The sequence below is a fragment of the Talpa occidentalis genome, unplaced genomic scaffold, assembly GCF_014898055.3.
Source record: "Talpa occidentalis isolate TD23 unplaced genomic scaffold, MPIMG_talOcc4v2.1 talOcc4.14, whole genome shotgun sequence".
In the NCBI taxonomy this organism is placed as follows: Eukaryota; Metazoa; Chordata; class Mammalia; order Eulipotyphla; family Talpidae; genus Talpa; species Talpa occidentalis.
The window spans coordinates 53,168,540-53,193,046 of record NW_023601433.1 but is presented as its reverse complement, the minus strand read 5'-3'; the positions used below and the strand labels follow the sequence as shown (position 1 = coordinate 53,193,046).

At 39.3% G+C, this 24,507-nt stretch overlaps 1 long non-coding RNA gene across 2 annotated transcripts; it reads right to left on the bottom strand.

The window, feature by feature from the left end:
* Positions 1-699: 699 nt before the first annotated feature.
* On the bottom strand, positions 700-22,628 carry LOC129145832 (uncharacterized). Of its 2 annotated transcripts, none has more exons than XR_008551926.1 (3): positions 22,507-22,628; positions 14,647-14,919; positions 700-757 (listed from the first exon to the last, which is right to left on the bottom strand). It is a non-coding gene; the product is annotated as an uncharacterized LOC129145832 (long non-coding RNA). The 2 variants fall into 2 exon arrangements; XR_008551927.1 differs by lacking the exon at positions 700-757 and adding an exon at positions 14,431-14,567.
* Between the last annotated feature and the right edge of the window lie 1,879 nt (positions 22,629-24,507).

The following is a 24,507-nucleotide window of genomic DNA, read 5'->3' as shown; positions in this document are numbered from 1 at the left end:
CTCATTGGATTCTTCACCTGGAATATCTGGGGCTTTATTGCCTGTCTTGAGAACACCATCCCTCCATTGACAGGAGCACACCAAGAATGAGTAGACTCTTCATTCTTGTCTGTACTGCACAGTTGTACCCATTTACCCACTTATAATTATGTATCTACTTATTTTCTGTTGACATTGTTTAATCCCCCCGTTTGCTCCAATCTGGATATCTGTAGCACAACATTACAAAGGCTCCCTGGTGGTGCAAGGGGTTAAGACTCAACCTATGAAGCTGTCGGTAGCCACTGCAACACAAGTTCGATCCCCAGCCAGGGAGCTACCCACATGGTGCAACAGACCTCTCCTGGCTCCCCGCTGCTCCCTTCAGCACTGTATTTCAGTCAATCTCCCTGTTCTGTTCCTACTCTGTCTCTGGTGAATACTCTCACCCCCCCCCCCCACACTTCTGGCCTGTACCTCAGTTCTTGTATGCATGAATAAATAAATCTTTAAAAAAAATTAGAAAGTCAATTCTGAGTTTTTTCCTATTGATTTCCTGACCCCCAATACCCAGAACCTAGTTGAATTGTGTGGTATTAGCCTAGCAAACCTTCCAGAGAAGGTCATCCTTGATGGCTTGTTTGGCTTCCATTTTGGAGCTTCTAGAAGACAGGAATTCCTAAAGTTATGTAATACATACCCATGTCAACACAGGTGGATGACAGTGCAGGTTTGCAGCTTTCCTCCTTCCTAATCCATATTCCTTCTTTTCTTCTACCTTTGGTGAAGGAAAAACTGAGGAGAATTTTCTCCATGGATAATCATTCCTTTGTTACATTACCTTTAATCAGATCAACTGAATGAGTTTTATTTGACAATGGACATAATAAGATGGTGGCTAAAATGACAAAAATGAAGACATCTGTCACCTGTATAGTTCAATCTCTTATTTTTATTAATCTTTCCTATCATCTAATACCCATCCTTTCATACATATACACATACGTATGTATGCATGTGTGGGTGTGCGGCACGCTGTGCCTCCCATGCTGTCTCTTGACAAGGTCTGGGCATTGGGGGAGACTCCTGAGAAGCGGGGAGTTTCTGTGCTCCCCCAAAGAGGGAAAGTTGTACTTCCCAGAAGAGGGGAGTTCTTGCACTTCCCAAAGAAGATCTGAACTAGGGAGTCTCCAGGGCAACTCCTGCTAAAGCTCTCCTCTTTGTTCTTGGTTAATGCAGAAGTTAGTTAGTCATTAATTGGCATATGAAAACCCAATTAGACCTAGACCTAGATTAATTGATTTGTTATTCTTACCCCTGAATTAGTATCAAAGAAAGTAAATAATGCAAAAGGTATAGCTAGGAAAGAAATGTTCTGGCCCTGAGAACTATGGAGAACAAGCTGCCCTGAACCAGCTGTGCTTGGAAATCATAGCCTACCCTGGGGGCTACCTGGTAGCAGCAACAATACATTTCCTGGTGTATGAGGTGAATAATTCGCAGGCCATGTGGAGGTTAGGAATTTCTAGTTAAGAGTTAGACTTCAGCAGAACTTACATAGATTTGATGAACTGTTTTAGACCACCTTGAAGTAATTAATACATTAACCAAAATAATTGAGTACTAGGAGATAGATTGATTTTAGTAATTGAATATAGAATAGGAATTTTACACCCACTTTTGTAATTGGGAAAGTTTAACTGTTGCCAAATGTTGTGCTGTCTGTATGATTGATCATGCTAGTAAATGAGCTGTACCTAGGAAACTAATTGTTCTTAGGTTACCAAAGAAATGGCCTACAGGTGTAAGGCCAAGGGAGTCTTTACATGATCATGAGAAAATATGTACTGATTGTCTTTGCTCTGCTTCAATGCTTACGCTGATGTAATCCCACCACTTGCCTTAAGGCATAAAATAAAGACCTGCTGAGACCCTCAGTAGGAGATACTTGCACCAGAGAGAGTGTCTGTGTCTACCTCACTTCTACCTCGTTCCACTTCCCCTCAGCGCTTTGAGAGAAAACTTTCACCGACTCCATCCTCTCCTTTCTGAGATCCCTGACAGGACTTCTAGCTGGAGTGGGTCTCCAGCATGGGTGTATGTGTTTATACCTGTGTACAACCCTGTAATTTCCAAAAGAACTATGTTATGGTGATTAAGACATTAAGTAAGAAGGAATTATGCTCAGTGAAATAAGTCAGAAGGAAAAGAAAAATATCGGATGGTTTCACTTATAGGAGAAATACAGGGGAACCAAATAAGACATCAGTGTAAAAATAATAACAGTACAAAACACAACAAAGCAAAAACAGAAAATTATAAATCAGAGACATCCTGCAGGGGAGGAGGAGGGAGAAGGATCAGAGGGAGGGAGGGAGGAGCACAGAGGACTGAGGTGTTGATGCACTGGTGCATTGGTGAAGGAAATTTTTATTTATTATTTATTTATTTATTTATTTATTTATTTATTTATTTATTTATGTCTATTTATGTATCTATCTATCTATCTATCTATCTATCTATCTATCTATCTATCTATCTATCTATCTATCTATCTATCTATCTATTATACAAGCACTGGGTAGAGTCAGAAGCACGGGAGGGTGAGAGAATTCACCAGAGCCAGAGTGGGGAGCAGAACAGGCAGGCTGACGAAACACACTGCTGAGGGTAGCAGTGGGCACAGCAGAAGAGGTCCGCATGCCATGTGGGACCCTCTCCAGCAGCCGGGGATCAAACCAGCACAGGAGAGGCTGCGGGCAGGTTTGCAGCCCAGCGCTCAACCACTGCGCCATCATGGGAGGCCCTGGTGAAGGAAATTTTTTATGGGCCTACACTTATGGGCCTACAATTTTTTTTATGGGGCCTACACTTGGGGTGAGGGGAAGCAAATATTGATTAAAAATGAACAATGATGTAAAAAATAAGAAAAAGAAATCTTGCTGTGGATTGCTTTTTGAAATGATGAATGAATACATTGTGATGGTTAGCCTAAAGGGTAGAAAGCCAATTAGAAGTAGTTAGTACATTTTGGCTTCAGTTGGACTCCCTGGGTGGTCTCTTAAAATGCCCTCTGGGGAAATCAATACTATCATATAATCTGGACTATGTAAACCTAAGGGTCATGGGGACAGGTCATCAGGGAGAATTTTTTAATTGGCTTCATAGCCTTCTACACATAGCTCACTATCCACTCATCAAATATGGCAGAATGAGCAGAAATTGCCACAAGCTTACAGAGTGACAGGTGATATAATGGGGCTCATGGAGAACTTAAATTGACAGCAGAACCAGCCAGGAATGGCAAGGAAAGAAATTAAGCCAAATCCACATAGGTAGTAACAACTGGCTCCGTGGGAGAAAGTTGGGAGTTAGTCCCAGTTTTAGACTTTCATATGCTTTGGTGAGGATGCATCTGAACCATACATGACCCTCTAAAGTGTCTGACCTGCCTCCTCTGACCTCTCATATAAGTTTCTAGAACTCTTTGAACATTTATAATTAGAGATTTGAAGCATGAGATCAGGATAACTACAGCCGGGATAGAATTTTATTTTTGCCCCTTATATAAATTTGAGAAATTCATATATTTTCTTTTCTTTTCTTTTCTTTTTTTTTTAAAAGAACGTGTGTGTCTTCTTTTTTTTTTTTTAAGATTTATTTATGCAAGAACTGGGGTATAGGTCAGATGTGCGGGAGGGTGAGAGAATTCACCAGAGCCAGAGCGGGGAGCAGAACAGGCAGATGGATGAAGAAACTGCTGAGGGGAGTAGTGGGCAAGGCAGGAGAGGTCTGCTGCGCCATGTGGGAATCTCCCTGGCTGGCGGGGAATTGAACAGGCTCCGGACAGCTTCTCAGAGCTGCACTCAACTGCTGCACCACTGGGGAGGCCCAATTTACATACATTTTCTATCCCATTATTTGTTTCCTATTCTGAAAGTGACAGATAATTAGTTTGTATAGTGACTTTGGAACTAAGGAAGATGCAATATTCAAAATGGCTGACACATGCTTTATACCTAATCAATATTAATTTTCATTATTTAAACCTACACATAATTCTTACATTAGGCCTTTCTCTCTCTCTCACTCTCTCTCTCTCACTCTCTCTCTCATCAACTGTTCTAATGGGAGTCTTCAGAGAACTTTCTTATTTATAATTTTCTTTCATCATTTTTTTTTTTTGCACAATATTTCATTTCTCCCCTCAGGCATAATCCCCATAAAGCTCCCATCATGACCTCACTTGTGAATCTTCACTATAGTACTTTGTGCTCTTCCCGCCCCTGTATTGACCCCTCCCTCCTCCTCCCCTGCTGTATATCCCAGATCTATAATTTGCCTGCTAGTTTTGCATTACACCATTCTTTGCTCATATTTAGTAGGTTATTCACAGAACAATTCAACATGCATTTGAAGTTGGCTGTTGCTTCTCATTCTTTGGCGCCATTTATCTTACCTGCTTTTTCTTTTGTTTCCAGCATAGTTGGAAACTTGCTTTAAAACCAAAACAGAATTTCACTGACAATTACAATATAACTTCCTGTAACTCTGAAAATATATGTAATGTTATTTCAGTAGTGTTCTGATGTTTAGCAGTAGAACCTTGAAATTCAAGTGCATTTCATATATGTATATACATTTATTATAAATCTTTCTGATATAAAAAAGTCTTCAATAAATGTTACTGCAAACTCCATGTAGCCAATTTATTCTCACACAGATTTATTCTCACACAGATTACTTTCATTGAGTCTGCAAACTTTTGTCCATAGGCAGTCTACAATTGTACTTGATGGTCAAGCCTAGCTCTGGCATAAATGTTAATTTAAAAAAGTGAAAGTAATCTCAGGATTTCACTATTTCATCAATGGCATGATTGAATTCTTTGATCAATCAGAATAAGTGTTGTGAGAAAATAGATGAAGACTCATCAATTCTTGTGCGCATCACAAATTAATACAGTTGCAGACATGACACACTTTTAAATTTAATCTCCATTATTAGCATTTACCATCATTTTCTAAAGTCTATATAATTGAACAAAAATGAAATCAAGTTCTGATCAAGTAAATCTTGCCTATTTATGGATTTCAAGTCACTACCATAAAGTTATTCAAAATGAAGAAATGCACAGTAACTGTGATTATGTGGTATTTTTGCCACACATATAGATGGATGTAAGCCACAACATATAATAGATATAAATAATCTCATGAGCACAAATAACAGTAACATGATTAGAAGACATGAACTTTGAGTGTTTTATGATTTTAGTTTGTTTAATAATAAGTTAATGCAATCTAATTAATGTTTGATTTTGATAATTGATTTGTAATATTCCTGAGAATTTAACAATCATTTCTCACAATCTGGTGCAAGCTTATTCTAAAACACCCCCGTATTTGTATTCATGTCAAATGGAGACCATTGTCCCACTTTTCATGTCTTATATCTTTCTTCTATTCCTTTATTGTCCCAGCTCATCATTCCATAAACTTTAGAAGAGCAGGTCCAAAGCTTGGGCATTAACACTAGGTACAAGAAAGGACAAAATTCCTTACTTTAAACAATTTAAGGACTTGGATCAGGAAGACAATTATCAAGCAGTGTGCTACCTGCTATGAAAAATGCTAGTCTGGGGCCTCCCTGGTGGTGCAGGTGGTTGAGCACAGCACTGTGAAGCTGTCTGTAGCCTCTGCAGCTTGGGTTCTATCCCAGCCAGCTGGCGAGAATCCCACAGGGCACAGCAGACCTCTCCTGTCTCGCCCACTGCTCCCTTCAGCAGTGTATTTCATCAGTCTGCCTGTTCTGTTCACTACTCTGTCTCTGGTGAATCCTCTCACCCTCCCGCACATCTGGCCTGTACCCCGGTTCTTGTATAAAAATAAAATCTTTAAAAAAAAAAGAAAAATACTAGACTGCAAGCACTTGGAAGAGCCTGAGAACTCATTGATAACACCGCACAACAGGTCTAATCTGATTGAAATGAAGCTAAGAATTTCTGGGGAGACTCAGTGCAAGGAATCCTTGGTATTTTTTTTAAGATTTATTTTATTTATGCATTCAAGAACTGGGATACAGGCCAGAGGTGTGGGGGTGAGAGCGTTCACCAGAAACAGAGTAGGGAACAGAACAGGCAGACCGACTGAAATACACTGTTGAGGGAAGCAGCGGGCGACCCAGGAGAGGTCTGCTGCACCATGTGGGTAGCTCCCTGGCCGAGGATGGAACTGGCGCTGCTGAGGCTGCAGATAATTTCACAGTGCTGTGCTTAACCCCTTGTGCCACCAGTGAGGCCCCTGTTCTTGTGATTTTTATGCAACAAGCATTATGTAGTACCAAGAGCTCATGTAGTACCAAGGAAATGTTCTAAGCACTTTACAAATTTCAACTCATTTAGTCCTCATTCCAACCCCTTGAGGTGAGGACTGTTATTAATTACATTGACAGGCAAGAAAACTAAGGCATAGAGAGGTCAGTAAGTTGTCCAAATAGGGAACAGCGGCAGAATTTTTACCTCAGCAGAGTGATCTCACAGTCTGTGGCCCCAGTCACCATGTGTGCTTGCCTGTCTTGGAAACAGAGTGTGTGCAAGGGTAGAGGATGAAAGGCTGCAGGGCAGGCTATATGGGAAATACAGGGGAGTGCAGCTGGAAATGAGGGAGGGACCCAGCAGAAAAGCACCATGAAACACTTTGAATTTATTCCATAGACTGTAAGAATCTTGGATGATTTTTGAAGGGTGTACCATAGCTTTTGAATTTGGGGCATATGAAAGTTTGTTTTAACACATACAAAGTACATGTAGGAGAAAATTCCAGTGTCTGAACAGGTTACTACTTGATCCCAACAAACTTGAGAAATAAGTTGGGAGGAGAAGCAAGAAATTTTGGTGAGAGACTGGATGTTCTAAGGCAAAAGATGCATGATTTAACAGTGAATTTTATTTAAATTTGAGATTTTTATTTTTTAAATTAAATTATGTAATGTCTACAGAGTACTTATTTACAAAATATTATATCCATCATGAATGTGGTTTTTTTTTTTATAATCTTTTTTTTTTTTTAAATATTAAATTTTATTTTTATATTCCCCCATACAATTGCAAACGCCCCATTCTGACCCCAATCCTTCCCCTTCCGCCCCCACCCCCAAAAAGTGTCTCTGGTTCATAGTTTTTTGTTGATTTTGATTTTCACTTTCTTATAGTTATTCATTTTCCTGGTCCCTTATTTAAGTTTTCTAGATTCCTGCTATGAGTGAGACCATCCGGTATTTTTCTTTTCTTTTTGGCTTATTTCGCTGAGCATGATCCCTTCCAGTGCCATCCATGTTGCTGCAAATTGCATGTGTTTATCTTTTTTGAATGCTGAGTAATATTCCATGGTATATATGTACCACATCTTCTTGATCCAGTCATCTATTTTTGGGCATTTGGGTTGTTTCCAAAGCTTAGCTATTGTAAACAGTGCTGCTATAAACATAGGAGTGCAGGTGCTCTTTGGAATTGATGTTTCTGTGTCCTTTGGGTAAATACCTAGGAGTGGAATTGCTGGATCATATGGAAGCTCTATGTTTAGTAGGTCCAGAAATCCCACACAGCTCTCCATAGTGGTTGGACCAGTTTGCACTCCCACCAAAAGTGCACGAAGAGTTCCTTTTTCTCCACATCCTCGCCAACATTTGTTGTTGCTAGTTTTTTAATATGTGCCATTCTCACTGGTGTGAGATGGTATCTCATGGTAGTTTTGATTTGCATTTCCCTGATTACAAGTGATGTTGAACATTTTTTCATATGTCTGTTGGCCATTTGCATTTCCTCTTCAGAGAAGTTTCTTTTTAGCTCTTCTGCCCATTTTTTGACTGGATTATTTTCTTTGTTGTTGCTGAGCCTCATCAGCTCTTTGCAGATTTTTGTGATCAGTCCTTTATCATTAGTGTTGGGTGCAAAAATGTTCTCCCAGTTGGTGGGGTTTCTCTTTGTTTTTGTTATTGTCTCTTTTGCTGTGCAGAAGCTCTTTAATTTGATGTAGTCCCAGCTGTTTATCTTTCTCTTCACTATCACTGCTTGGGTGATGTGTCTGTAAAGATGTCTTTGATGTGCAAATCCCGTAGTGTTTCGCCTATATTCCTTCTATGTATTTATGGTTTCAGGTCTTATGTCTAGTTCTTTAATCCATTTTGAGTTGATTTTTGTGTATGGTGTGAGGTAGTGGTCAAGCTTCATTCTTTTGCATGTAGCGACCCAGTTTTCCCAGCACCATTTATTGAACAAACTTTCTTTGCTCCAATGCATAGTCTTTGCTCCTTTGTCAAAGATTAGTTGACCATAAATCTGTGGGTTTATTTCTGGATTTTCTATTCGATTCCATTGGTCTGTATGTCTGTTCTTGTTCCAATACCATGCAGTTTTGATGATTATGGCTTTGTAGTATAGTTTGAAGTCTGGGAGTGTGATGCCTCCATTTCCTTCTTTTTTTTTCAGTAGAGATTTGGCTATTCGGGGTTTTTGGTGATTCCATATGAATTTCATCAATAATTGTTCTATTTCTTTGAAGAATGCCATTGAGATTTTGATTGGAATAGCATTGAATCTGTATATTGCTTTTGGTAGGATGGCCATTTTAATAATGTTTATTCTTCCAATCCATGAGCAGGGGATGTCTTTCCATTTCTTTGTGTCTTCTTCAATTTTCTTTTAACAGTGTTTTATAGTTTTCTTTGTATAGGTCCTTTACCTCTTTTGTTAGATTTATTCCCAAATATTTGATTTTTTTTGTTTCATAGTAAAGGGGTGGGTTTTTTTGATTTCTTCTTCTTCAGATTTATTGTTTTGTGTATAGGAAGGCTACTGACTTTTGCGTGTTGATTTTGTATCCTGCCACTTTACTGAATTGATTGATGAGTTGAATTAGTTTTTCTGTGGAGATTTTGGGGTTCTCTATGTATATTATCATATCATCTGCAAATAGTGATAGTTTGGACTTCTTCTTTTCCTATTTGGATTCCTTGGATGTCTTTCTCTTGTCTTATTGCTCTGGCTAGGACTTCCAGTATTATATTGAAAAGCAGTGGTGAGAGTGGACATCCTTGTCTTGTTCCAGATCTTAATGGAATTGCTTTCAGCTTTTCACCATTGAGAATGATACTGGCTGTTGGCTTGTCATAGATGGCCTTTATGATGTTGAGGTATGTTCCTTGTATCCCAAGAATTTCAAGGGCTTTTATCATGAATGGGTGTTGCACTTTGTCGAAAGCTTTCTCAGCATCTATTGATATTATCATATGGTTTTTATATTTCTTTTTGTTGATGTGTTGGATAACGTTGATTGAGTTTTCGGATGTTAAACATCCTTGTGCCCCGGAATGAATCCAACTTGGTCCGTGGTGAATTATCTTATGGATACATTGTTGGATTCTGATAGCTAAAATTTTTATGAGGATTTTTGCATCAGTGTTCATTAGGGAGATTGGCCTGTAGTTTTTTCCTTTTTTGTGTTGTCCTTATTCGGTTTTGGTATTAGTGTAATATTGGCTTCATAGAACGTGTTTGGTATTGTCCCTTCCTTCTCAATTTTTTGGAAGAGTTTGTGAGGATAGGCACTAATTCGTCTCTGAATGTTTGGTAGAATTCATTTGTAAATCCATCAGGTCCTGGGCTTTTGTTTTGGGGAGGTTTTTGATTACCATTTTCAATTTCGCTGCTTGTAATTGGTCTGTTTTAGGTGTTCTATTTCTTCTTTATCTAGCTTTTGGGTGATTGTAGAGTTGTAGGAATTTGTCCATCTCCTCTAGATTGTTGAACTTGTTTCCATATAACTGTTCATAGTAGTTACTGATTATTCTTTTTATTTCAGCTGTGTCCGTTGTGATTTCTCCTCTTTCATTTATGATTCTGTGTATTTGTGCTTTCTCCCTTTTTTCCTTTGTGAGCCTGGCTAGGGGTTTGTCTATTTTATTTATTTTTTTTCAAAGAACCAGCTCTTGGTTTCATTGATCTTTTGGATTGTTTTTTAGTTTCAATTTCATTTATTTCTGCTTTGGTTTTTATTATTTCTTTTCTTCTACTGGTTCTGGGGTTTTTTTGTTGTTCTTTTTCTAGATCTTTGAGCTTCGAGATTAGGTTTGTTTCTTTGAGTTCTTTCTTGTTTCTTGATGTGAGCTTCTATTGCTATATATTTCCCCTCTTATTACTGCTTTGCTGCATCCCATACATTTAGGAGTATTGGTGTCCTCCTTGTCATTCAATTCAAAGAATTTTTTAATTTCTTCTTTGATCTCCTCGTAGTCCAGTGGTCTTCCAGTAGTGTGGCTTTTAATCTCCATGAGGTAGGATAGTTTCCTTGCCTTCTTTTTATGATTTATTTCTGTTTGATGCCTTCGTGGTCAGAAAAGATGGTTGGTATGATTTCAATCTTGGTGTATCTGTTGATGTTTGTCTTGTGCCCCAGTATGTGATCGATCCTGGAGAATGATCCGTGTGTGCTTGAGAAAAATGTGTACTCCGTTTTTTTTGGGTTTAGTGTTCTATAGATGTCTGTTAAGCCCAAATGCTAGGTCCTTATTTAGAGCTTTAGTTTCTTACTTATTTTTGTCTTGTTGATCTATCCATTGTTTGATAGTGGTGTGTTGAAGTCTCCCACTACATATGTGTTTTCTCTGATGTCTGTTTTCAGAGAGGACAACAGTTGTCTGATATATTTTGGTGCTCTTTCGTTTGGTGAGTATATGTTAATGAGTGTTATTTCTTCTTGAAGTATTGTCCCCTTAATCATAATGTAGTGACCATTGGGGTCTCTTTTTATTTTTTTTGAGTTTGAAGTCTGTTTTATCTGATATAAGTATAGCTGTTCCTGGCTTTCTTTTTGGCCCATTTGCTTGTAGGATTGTTTTCCATCCTTTGACTTTGAGCCTATTTTTATCTTTTGTAGCTAAATGTGTTTCCTGGAGACAGCAAAAGTTTGGGTTTTGTTTCTTAATCCAGGCTGCAACTCTGTGTCTTTTTATTGAAGAGTTTAGTCCATTTACATTTAGAGTTAATATTGATATGTTAGCATCTGTATTTGCCATTATGTTTGTCTTTCCTTTGATTTTATTTATTTATTCTTTTAATAACTTTTTTTTTTTTTTTTGGCTCTTCTTTCGTTGTTATTCGTCCCTCTGAGTTCTGGCTTTAGGATTCCTTGTAGTATTTTTTGGAGTGGGGGTTTAGTCGCAATGAAATTCCGGAGTTTCTCTTTGTCTGGGAAGGTCCATATTCTTTCTTCATGGAGGAAGAGAGCTTTGCGGGATAGAGTATTCTTGGTTGGCATCTGTTTTCTTGGAGTCTGTTGACTATGTCCCTCCACTCACTCCTTGCCCGTAGTGTTTCTTCAGAGAAGTCTGATGTCAGCCTGATTGGTTTTCCTTTGAATGTTATCTGTTTCTTCTTCCCTCTTGTCAGCTTCATTATTTTTTCCTTGTCCTGGATTCTTGGGAGCTTTACTATTATGTGTCTTGCTGTGTTTTTTCCTTTCGTCGTGGAAGTTTGGTGTTCTTCTTGCTTCTTGTATATCAATTTTCAGCTCCTTCTTCTCATTTGGGAAGTTCTCTTCAATTATATCCATGAATATTTTCTCTGTTCCTACATCTCTCTCCTCTCCTTCTGGAATTCCTATAACTCTTATATTTCCTTTCCTCATGGAGTCAGATAGTTCCCGAAGTCTTTCTTCATTCTTTTTCCTTCGTACTTCTCTTCCTTTTCTGTTTTGGTTCTTTTTATTTCTGTGTCTTCAAGATTACTTATTCGTTCTTCCATTTCATCTATTCTGCTTTCATTGCTTTTCCCAGAGTTCTTTAGTTCCTCCATTAATTCTTTGATCTCCTGCATTTCTCTTACTTCCCTCTTTAGGGACTCAATTTCCTTCTTCTGATCTATCACTTTTTTAATCATGGCAATTTTAAATTCTCTTTCTGGAAGGCTCAGAAGTTCTTCCAAGTTGCTGTCGTTGCAATCTGGGGAGTGGTTTTCTTTTTGTGGTGTGCTTCTTTCCTGAGGAGTTTTTAGGTTGCGTGTGGTTCTTCTACTCCCTACTGTCTGTTTTCTAATTTGTCGTATGCGTTGGGACACTGTGTTGCTCGGACTGACTGACATCTTGGGTGAACTTCTCCGCTCCCCTCTGGCTCTTCCAGGAGCCATCTCTGTCTCTGGGGGAGCTTTCTGCTGGTTTTAGGCAGTTTTTACTGAAGAAATGTCCCTGTTCTCAAATGGCGAAGCGGGATGCAGTCCCTGCGCCTCCGGTTTCAGGCACACTCTTCTGCGCACCCGGTCTGCCCCGGACGTGGGTGCCTGCTCCCTCTGTGGGCTCAGACTGCTGGTCGGAAGGGGCCTGGCGTGGAATAACTTCCCGGCTGGCCACTGGGTCCTCCAGAAACCTTCTGCCCTTTTCAAGCAGTCTTAAGAAATGTCCTGTTTTATAGGGTGTTAGTGACTTTTTTTTTCCTGGTCGCTAGGTGGCGCCAGAGATCTCTCCTATTGTCCTTGGGGGGCTGTTTTTCGCCTCCCCCCACCCCGTGGGACAGAGAACAGAGCGGGAATGGTAGGGTACACCTCAACAGCTTTGGGGTGCTGTGTCTGCCTTGTGCCCCACCGTCGTGGAGAAACCACGCCCCGAATTTTCGTGCCCCAGGTCTCAGTTCAAAGCCCTCAGTTCCAGGACGCGGGCTGTAGCCCAGTTCAGTGGCGCGGGAATGGCGCCTTTTGCACCGCTCCCGTGCCTGGGCGCCTGGTTCCTGCTCACTCAGGGAGGGACCTTCACCTCAGTGAGGACCTCCGTGCGTCTCCCCGCAAGCCTAGGTCGTCTCCCCGCAAGCCTAGGTCACAGGCGCGGGGACCTGGGCAGCCGCGATCCAGGTCTGCACTTGCTTTTCAAGCACGCTGAGCGCGCCGCTTTCCCGTGCAGGCTTACCGGCAGCCTGGGCTGTGTGTGCATCTCCCGGGGTCTTTGTTCTTCTCTATTGGCGCCCGGAGCCGTTCGCTCACCGCCGTGGTGGATCCTGCAGGGTTCGCCTCAGCTCCCGTTCACGGGGTGTGGTGGCTGCAATAGTTCCTTTCCACTCACAGTCCCGCTTGCTGCGTCGTTTGTTCTTGTGGGCCGTTTTGGTGTGTTGTTTCCTCCTCTCTGCGGGTCGGAGAGTGCCGCCTCTGTGGGCGGGGGAGGGGAGCAGGGTTCTGCGCTTCCCTCCCTTCTAGTCCTCTTTTATGGCCAGTTTCTTCTTCGGGCACTTCGCTGGCGTCACCCGTTTATCTTCCGTGTCCCAGTTCTCACTGGGACCTGCCGCTTTTCCTCCCTATTCACTTTTTTTAATGGGAGATCTTACTCGCAGCGTCTCCTCGCCGCCATGTTGCTCCGCCCCCTCTTGGTTAAATGTCCGATCCGCCGATCAGGAATCCCAAAATGGCGCTCTGAGAGCTGGCCGCCAGCCAGGAGCGGTGAAGCCAGGAGGCGAGCGATCGCGAGCCAGAGGAATGTGGTTTTTTTTTTTAAAGATTTATTTATTTATACAAGAACCAGGGTATAGGCCAGATGTGTGTGGGGGGGGAGGTGGGAGGGGTGAGAGGATTCACCAGAGACAGAGCAGGGAACAGAAGAGGCTGACAAAATGCAGACTGACAAAATACACTGCTGAGGGGAGCAGCGGGCGAGTCAGGAGAGGTCTGTGGCGCCATGTGGGACCCTCACTGGCTGGCCGGGATCAAACTCACGCTGCAGAGGCTGTGGACAGCTTCACAGTATGGTGCTCAACCTCCTGCGCCACAAGGGAAGCCCACAATAGCAAAATGGATAATTATGAAGCTCGCACTGAATTCCAGGGCACATTATCATGTGGTTATCACTCCCTGTGTTTTTCCTCCTGTCCCATCACATTCTCTCTTACCCAGAGCCACCATCTGAATTGTGTGTTGGTCATTCATTTTTTTTTAAAGATTTATTTATTTATTTATTTATACAAGCACTGGATACAGACAGAAGCGCAGGAGGGTGAGAGAATTCACCAGAGCCAGAGCGGGGAGCAGAGCAGGCAGAAGGACCGGAGTACACTGCTGAGGGGAGCAGTGGGTGCAGCAGGAGAGGTCTGCGCGCCATATGGGACCTTCGCAGGAGACCGGGGATCGAACCGGCGCTGCAGAGGCTGTGGGCAGCTTTGCAGCCCAGAGCTCAACCGCTGCGCCACCGGGATGGCCCAGGGTCATTCGTTTTTATACAGATTTCTTACATGTGTGTGCAATGTAAGTATCATTTAGATTGTATTATGTTGTTGAAGTCTATAAAAATATTACCTGACTGTAGTCTTCTGAAATTTTACTTTCTGCTGAATGTTGTCTAAGACCACATTATGTGTGGTTTGGGGTCATTTTCTTTGCTGTATAAAAGTGACCAGTAGAAATCTATATTATACCATATTATTTATGCATTCTTTGTTGATGAATACCTACTTTGTTTCCAGATTTATTTTCTTAGTGGTATAGCTGTGACCATTCTAGTAAATAATTTTAGATGCACTTGTGCAACAGTCTCCACAAGACACACACAGGAATGCAATTGCTAGAATACAGAAAATCAAATATTTAACTCTACAAGAGAATCTCAAATTATTTCAAATCTTACCAATTTGAATGCTTACCAGTGGTGCACAAGCGTTCCATTGATCCATTTCCTCTATAGGAATTTATATTATCATATTTCATAAATATTGCCAATTCAGTGAGTGTGAAATGAAATTTCTTTTGAGTCTCTATCTGCATATGCCTGATTTCTAGTCATTTTGAACTCTATTCATATGTTAATAAGTGCCATAGCCAGGTCTGCAGGGGTCTTCAGCTTCTCTTCTTTCTTCAGAGATCAGCAGCTGATCCATCTTCTTTCAGAACTTGTTAAAATGTCTACCTCCAATTACCTAGAGAAATGAAAGAAATGCAACGCAAGAATGTCAGACTCAGCTCTCCCACTCATGGTTAAGAGTCTGGTCGATTGATCATATTGATTACATCGGCATGTACTTTCAGTATAGCTTCTTGCATTTGGTTTCTACTTTTTCCCTTCTGATCTTATTTTCTGTCTTAAGCTTCTTCCTTTATATATTTATGTAGATGGAAGATGTCAGGTATGAGATGTGTGGAGGAGAGGAAGCTTAGAGACATACACTGCGGATTTCCTGTGACTGTAACAATGCATTTATAAAATATGTTTTATTGGGAATTATTTTCTGTTGTAGAGATAGTAGCTTTTAAATTGTTCAATCTACCATACTAGTTGTATATTCTTGGCAAGTGATTAAATCTTTATGCTTTTGTTTGCTCAACTGTAAAATATGGACAATAATTATACCCACTGCCTAGTACTATTTTGAGAATTAATTGTATTTGTGTATGTAAAGCCCTTAAAACAACTGCTGACACATAGTAAGTGCTAAATAACTACTAGCTATCATTGTTATTGTTGTTGAACATTCTTAGAATAAATGATGAATAGGTAGTAGACTTCATATGTGCAATGATAGTAGACTTTTCAGTGGGGCCATTTAGAAGTTTTATAATAGCAGGGAAAAAAAGCGAAGAAAAATAACTAAATATGGTAAGGGGTATAAGTATTATAAGTATTATAAATAGTAGACAGAAATATGATTATCATCGACTATTAAATTTATCCCTTCTTAATGGTTGTGAATTATGTTTGGCTTATTTCCATTCAACCCATAACAATCATTCTGTTGATTGAATCAAATATTTTCTGATACCTATTTAAACCAAATATCAAGTCAGTGAAAATATATATCAGATATATATATTTTTAATTTTACAGTCAAAATAATTTTCCTGATTATTTCAGTTTTCAAGGACTTGTTTGCTTCTATCCAGACAAGATTATGTTTGGGCATGACAGGAATAGATATGGCCATAAATTACAGAAGTGCCAGAGAAGACATTATCAGCGATAGCATTTTGCCACACGCAGGGCAAGCCCATAATCAGAATCCTCTACAATTCTAATGGATTCATTTTTATCAAGTTTGTAGATAAACTTTATGACCTCAGCTTTCTGTTTATCTCTTCTATTGTAATTCTGCTAAATTTATGAGTGACATTTGAATAGCTGAGGATTTTCTTTGAAATTATTTTTCCATTAAGATCAGCAATCATTTGCAAACTTGTGAATTCATTAAAACTTACTTTGCAAGAGAGTGGATACATTAATGCAAAAACAGTCACAAGAATAGAGTTGATTGTACCTGAGTGCTCCTAAACTCCTTTTAAGAATTTTCTACAAAATTTTTTTTACTTAGTTTCAGAATAAAATTCTAACCTGAATTAAATGCTAATCATTAATTTTACTTCTGCAAGAGTTAAAGTAATTACATAAAAATATAACATTCAATAGTATGGGTCATTTATCCTCTTGAAAAATGGCATAAAAAGGTATAGACTTTTGTTTCATGTAATTGCCATATTTCATGATTTTGATCTTCTAAGTGAATAGTAAATTGTGTACTTATTTTCTTAAAAACTGCAAATATGCTTATTTTTTAATTCTTTTTTTTAAAGATTTGTTTATTTATTCATACAAGAACTGGGGGTGCAGGGGCGGGCAGTGAGAGGATCTACCAGAGACAGAGTGGGGAACAGAACAGACAGATTGACTGAAGTACACTGTTGAGGGGAGCAGTGGGCAAGTCAGGAGAGGTCTGCTGCACCATGTGGGTTGCTCCCTAGCTGGCGGGGCATCAAACTGGTGCTGCAGAGGCTGAAGACAGCTTCACAGGTTGTGTCTTAACCCCTGGGGCCACTGAGAAGGCCCTTATTTTTTTAATTCTATCTTTTGTCTTACTTATAACAGAAATTTGCTTATAGTTTGCATAATAATAAAGATTACCTATGATAAAATACCCACCTATTTTCCTATTTATTTGTTCAAATGTGTGAATGGTTGTCTAGTGTTTAGAAAAAACCTTTATTTTCTTTGTGTATTAACTTTTCCATGTACAGAATTTGGTATAATTTTGACTCATCTTTTAGGATGAGATTAATAATTATAGCATTTTAAAAGTGCAACTTTGAGTATATATTTCTTCTAAATATATCTCAATGTGAACAATACCTAGTCTAAAATTTAAAACTTACTATATATTTATAAAACTTACTTGTCTATTTGTATAAATATATTTATCAGAGATAAATATGTTTGCTAAAATATCTCCAGGGATACAGATCATAGGGTTAAATTCTATTATACAATATATTGGGAAATGTCTGGCTTTTGTAATGAGTTTCTCCCTATATTTAGAAAATTCCAAATCTATGTTCAATAGATGCAATTAATTAAATGTCATGGATGGGGTCATATGACCAGTAGTCTAAGCAAGAAATTCTTTTCACATGACCATGAAGGCTGAAAGGTTAATGCATGACAGATGCTACATTGAAGGAAGCTATTACAAGGAGTGCTTTTCAATCAATGAGATGCTATTATGAGCAATAGATCCAATTTATTTTAATCAATGGGCCAATTTTTTTATACTACATTTACTAAGAGATATTCTATGAAATTCATATAGGATATTCTTCACCACCTATGGGTCACATTTTCTTTTTCATTCACATTTCATCATAATGCCTATCTTTGTTCATATTAAACTATACTTTTTACATTTTCACAATGTTTACCTCTAAAGATTAATTGAACACTACATTGTAAGAAATTGACTAATACCAACTATGTGCAAGGAGGTAAAATAGGAGTAGGTTTTAAAATACAGTGCCACTATTCCAAACTTTCAGAGGCATTACAATCTAATCAGGGGAAAAAAATCTCCTTAGCTAAATATAACAAAACATGTCATTTTCTACCACTATGGAAGTAAGTTATTTACTCTCCTGGAAAGGAGTGTTAGTTTCTAGGGGGAGTTCAGGGCCATGTGGGTGGTCAGAAGAATTCAATGGAAACCAGATCTTTGTCAGGTGAGAAGAAAGTGGCAAAAATTTGCCAAGAAGGGAAAATCTAGAACTAATAAAATGGCTTAAATCTTACTTGTTTTTGGTGTTCCAGATCTACATGATGGGCATTCATTAAGGCCTCTTGACAACATACCAATGGCTTTTCTGTGTCTGAACCCAATTTGCATGAAAAACCTTAGAGCTACTAATTCATTTTTCTATCTGTTTTGAAATTAATACTTTGGGCTGAGTATTACTATGAGTGTTGGAATACATCAATAAATATAATGCAGCTTACACCCTGGAGATCTTTAAGAATCTCGGGGCAAACAGACAACTAAACTGTCAGCTCTATGCAAAGTATTAATTTGAACTTACATTTATCCTTTGTTGAAATACAAAAATGTATGAACAAATAATAAGGATATTCACACATCGTAATACGATAAAACATGCACATTTATAGGGAGATTACATGCCAATTTTTAAAGATTCAATTCTTAACCATGCTGTTTGGGTTTGTACCACAGTTCTGAAATTTCCTACTTGTCCTTACTAAATACTTTATTCCCCAAAATTCATGTTGGAAGCTCACCCCCATCCCCGTGTGATGGTATTGGGAGGTTGGTCTTTGGGAGCCCATAGGTCAAAATGGGAAAAACTCATGAATAGGGTTTGGGTCCTTATAAACATGATCCCAGAGAAGCCCTCACCCCTTCCTCTGTGTGAGGACACAGCAAAAGATCCATCTATGAGCCAGAGAACAGACTCTTACTGGCCTCCATAGCTGCCAGTACCTTGATCTTGAACTTCTAGCCCCCACAATTGTGAGAAATATTTATTGCTGAAGCCACCCAGTCTGTGACAATTTATCGTAGCAGCCTGAATAGGGTAAAACAGCATGTTATCTGAATTTTATTCTACTGAAATAGGACGGAAAATAATTGTACCTGCTTCTTCATATATACTACATACACACACAGGCTTAAAGACTATTTATATAAATGCATGGATGCTATTGCCACCAAGAGTCTTTGTCATTCTTTTTTAAAATAATGTGATTATTAATTCAATCATTCTCTACAAATTCATAAACTACAGCAATGCCCCAGCAGCAATGAAATTTAGAGGCTTCCTGCTACTTCAGCACTGTAAATTAGTTCATGAGATAAGGAAAAATAAAAGAAATTATTTAGTTATTACATTTGAACAGTAATTTGGCTTAATTATGAAACAACATCAAGAGCAAACTGAAAAACTAAGTTACTTTGTCATCATCATGGAAAGATCATGCAAGTGATTGTATCATGAAGTTGTAAAAATGATGGTCTTAAACTGTCTCCCTTAGCGGAAGGCAGACATAGTTAATTATCTTATCATCATTGGCATTTCAAATAATTTCAATGATGTTTTAACTCATTAAAAACTCTAAGTCATAGTTATTTATATTTTACACTAATCCTCATGTATGTATTATTTCAAAATTCTCTCCAATCACTGTTTAAAATTCTTTTTGTGCATCAGCCATTCTCTACTCTGAAAAGTATGCTACTAAGAAATTTCTGTTCTATAAATCCTTAAACAGAGAAAATACTTGGGACAATGTATTTCATAGATTTGAAAATAGGAAAACAAGCTGGCATATGAAGCTAATTTACAATATGAATGCTCTGAAAAAAAAATAATTGGGGTTTTGATAGATTCTATTGAAGGATTATCAAAAAGAGTGTTATAAGCATTTTACCCAAGTAATTCATTCATAAAGCAAAGGCAAATTCTGCATGACTTTGTTCCAACACTAGAATTATAAAATAACATCTGTGATAGCAACTTATTCCTGCAGATCAGAGACTGCATGCAACTCTCACAAGAGTACGTTTGAATAGACTTTATTATGTGGACAGTGGAAAACCACTGATGGCTTTAAATAGAAGATTTACTCTCTCTTCCCCTTTGTCTTTCTCAGAGGTTCTTATGACAGTATAGAAATTGATTATCCCAGTCTGGGTTATAAGGTAGTAGTAGTAGAATAAGTTCATTTTTAAATCAGAAAGATATTTTCTCACCAGAACTATTACCTGTGTTTACTGTCTAAGTAGCTGTGAGCTTTTGTGTTCCTGGGAGAATTTACAGGAATCCAAAGATAACTGGGCCAGAAATTTTCAAAGGAGATGGAATATATATCTTTTGAAGGAGATGGAACATATATCTTTTATCATATCATGTAAAATACTAATGCACAATCACACAAAGATTTATTAAATATCAATAATATAGCATTAAGTGTTTTACTAAATAAGGTCTCACACAACACTATTTCAATAAAATCAACAAAAGAAAGATTTCTTGCCCTGTCTTTTTCAAGGATCATATCTTTACTGACCTCAAATTTACACTACAATCAATAAATTGATCACTGTACTTCACAGATTTTGAATATTACAGTATATTGGAAAGTCAGCATATCAGAATAGTATGCTGAAATAGTTATAAAGTTTCAAAAAGGGTTGAGTTTGTACATGTACATAGAAGGCTGCCTTGGATGTCAAAACACCTTTCAAATCAATCATAAGAAGATTTTGGAAAATTCCAAATTTATCTAGAATATAGAAAGTTGGAATGAGCATCTCACCCACACTAACAATATGAAAATAGCAAGATAAAGTATGAGATATAACATTTTGTCAACCATTATAAAGCCAAGTTATCAGTGAAACTAACTGGCTTGCACTCCAGGAGATGCTGCCTCTCCAAGGAAATACAGGTGGTTGTATGCCCCAATATATGATGATGCAAAGGAGAAATGAGTACTCAACTATTTTTACAATAAAGATTCAAGAGGCTTGGTTATGGACATATCATTTGGGGGTCATATTTCAACCTATAACATCCTACAAACCCTAAAATATATAATGACTGTCTTTTAATGAGAAATTATTTAAAGCCAAAATAACAGCAATGTATTTTGGGATTAACAAAAGCAGCAAATCCTCAACACTATTTCTTTTTTTTTTTTTTTAAATAATGCTGTCTTTTTTTTTTTTAAGATTTATTTATTTATTTATACAAGCACTGGGTGCAGTCAGAAGCGCGGGAGGGTGAGAGAATTCACCAGAGCCAGAGTGGGGAGCAGAGCAGGCAGAAGGACTGAGGTACACTGCTGAGGGGAGCAGCGGGTGGCAGGAGGGGTCTGCGCGCCATGTGGGACCCTCCTCCAGTGGCCGGGGAGCAGCCGGGGATCGAACCGGCGCTGCAGAGGCTGCGGGCAGCTTTGCAACCCAGCGCTCAACCGCTGCGCCACCGGGGAGGCCCAACACTATTTCTTTTAACATGTTTCTTTATAAAGTAGCAACCTGAACACCCACCAATAAAGATTGGATCAAGAAAACTGGATATCCACCTAATGGGAACTGTATTTCCATAAGGAAAAATGAAATACTGCCATTTATTGCAAGATGGAAGGTGCATGAGGGAATTACTACAGTAAAGCATGCCAGGATGATAAAGACAAATTTTAGACTTCAATAGAGAGGACCTCACATTATGGGCATTAATAAAGAAGTGAAGTTTCTGAGGTTAAGAGGAAAAGGAGAGGGAGAAAGGGTAAAATGTGATCTAAGGGTTGATGGTAAGGAAAAATAAAACAGCAATAGGGCACTGTTTCCAGGACCAGGGTGATGTCCATAAATGTCTCACTGGCGCCATTGTGCTGAATGTTGTATTGTTATTCATGCTCAAACCCAGGCATTATCAGTTGGTTTTCCCACCCAGTGCCCAGTCTTAAAAGGCATCCTCTCTGATGAGATTGTAGTCATAATTATGATCGATGAGAGGCAGCTGAAATGGCTGTGTCAAAGCTAGTTTGTCAGTGAGCTGGGTTCAGTCCAGAGAGGGAGCAGGCTCATTACCATCCCACAACTCTTCTGCTTTGATGATTGTTAAAAAATTACTTCAGCACCTGAGACCTTTGTATTCTTTCTCCTGAGAACAGTTCAGTATGGTGTTGTTTGAACATGGTGCCCATGTGAAAAAGCCCGCTGGCTTTTTCTCCCATTTTTCTCCATTTCTGGGAATTGAAAGCCTTCTCTGTCACCCCAGATGAGCATCTGATTACCAGTGTTCTGTCATTCTTTTTTTTTTAAAAGATTTAATTTTTCTTTATACAAGTGCTGGGGTACAGGCCAGATGCGCAGGAGGGTGAGAGGATTCACCAGAGACAGAGCAGGGAACAGAACGGGCAGACTGACGAAATACACTGCTGAGGGGAGCAGGGGGTGAGACAGGAGAGGTCTGCTCACCATGTGGGATTCTTGCCGGCCGGCCAGGATCGAAACTGTGCTGCAGAGACTGAGGACAGCTTCACAGTGCGGTGCTCAACTGCCTGTGCCAACAGGGAGGCCCTGTTCTGTCATTCTTGAAGAATGTCCAGACTGCAAATTTGTGACCAAGCAGATAAATGGGGAGGAGGGGCAGTGAGGGTGGAAATTGTTCTTAGGAAAGGATTGCTCAGCTTGAAAAAAGATTCTCATGGGCTCCCATCAGGTAACACTTACCTAGTGCATTTCCTGTTAGATTAATTCTTGAGTGAATTTCATGGCAGTGGGTTGTAGGGGGGACTAAGTATTATAGGCTCATGTGTCAGGAACTCCATATCCTGAAAATCCATTGGAGGAGATTGTTTCTCTCTGTCGTTGTAGAAACCAGTAGTGAAACGGGGTCATTGTGACTTAATATAACTCTTCCAAAGCTGTTCTGCTTATGCTCTGAATGTTCCAAACGGTAGTGCCCTCACTCACTTTCTTGAACTCTTCTCAGCCATAAACCAAGGTCCAAAGAAAGGCTGTCACTGAAAATGATGACCTGGGCTTTCCATCCACAACCTCCACATTCTCTCTGTTCTCAGGTGCCAGGTGAGCCCATGTGTGCTCGTCCACCATTTCCCACAGTGGTCCTGATTCCTAATTCTCTTGTGACCACAGTAAACACTGGGTATGGAAGTAACATTTTTGGCAGAGGAAGAGATTTTTTTCTGTGGAGTTAAGCCAAGCAGTGTGCAAATGGCCCCAGCCATATACCCACTTCCTGGTGAACATCCTCCATCCTGGGAACTGTTAGTAGGTACAATAAGGAGCGCCCCAGGACCTGGAAACTCTCCAAATGGGTTCTGACATCAGCCACATAAAGACAAATATACTTTTAGTGCATAAATACTTCAATAGAAAAGAACTTTAATACAATTAGTTTGTAATAGAGAGAAAAGAAAGAATATAGTTAAAATAGCTTCCCAATGAAATACCCCAAATTACCCATCCCCTCGTGGGTCAATGCCCAGCCAAACAAGTTTGGCCCAAAGCAGGGCCACTGAGGTCCAAAAGCTTGCCACAAATCTAGGACATCTTCTGGTGGGGACCATAGGAAATGGGCAGAAGGGGCCAGGCAAGTCTGGAAGGAAAGGAGAAATCTCTAAGAACAAGTCACAATAAAGGCTGCCATTGTCAACCTCCCACATGTCTCTCATCTCTTCTATGTCCTTCTAACTGTCTCCTTCCATGTTCCCCAAGTCCCTGGTGCAAGTCCAATGTCCAGTGCCAAGAAGTCAGCACAGTTTTTTCTTTACATGTCTCTCTGCTCTATGTGCCTTCTCCATAAACTAACACTAGTGGGCATGTCCATGGTTTTATTTGAGGTTCTTTTTCAAAAAATATTTATTAATTTATGCATACAAGAGCTGGGGTACAGGCCAGAGGTGCAGGGGGGTGAGAAGATTCACCAGAGACAGAGTGGGGAACAGAACAGGCAGGCTGACTGAAATACACTGCTGAGGGGAGCAGTGGGCGAGGCAGGAGAGGTTTTCCTCGCCATGTGGGTAGCTCCCTGGCCAGCCAGCCGGGGATTGAACTCATTGCAGAGGCTGTGGATTGCTTCATAGTTAGGTGCTTAATCCCTTGTGTCACCAGGGAGGCCCCTATTTGAGGTTCTTAGAGTCAACATCATACATCATTTTTTGTCTTTATTCATTTAGTTTTTATTATAGAAAATTTCAAAAATATTCTAAAATAGAAGGTAATATTCTAATTAATTTGCAGGTACTCACCAACCAGCTTAATGATCAACTCAGGCCTATCTCATTTTATTTATGTCCATTTATGTCACCCACTTTCCCTGTCTCCATCCCTCTTCCAATATTTTAAAACTGTGCCTAGGGATCAAATAATTTATCTGTAAATATTTTATCAAATGTCTCTAAGTGATAAAAACATAAAGAATATCAACAAGATAAGCACAATGCCCTCATCACACTTAAATTCAAATAGCAATGAAGGGACACTTTTTAATTATGTCCCTATTTTCATCATTTAAGATCATAAATCTTAAAGCTCCCAATTTCAATGTTTTAATTTAAATATTTTAAAATTTTAATGTAACCATGAAGTTTTGTTATTTGGTTAATTCTCCTATTGTCTTCTGTTAGCATTGGCGTGTGTCCTGCCACTCATAAAACTAAACCAAAACAAACCCTAGCAAGACAACTGCAGGCCTGAGGCCACCAGAAT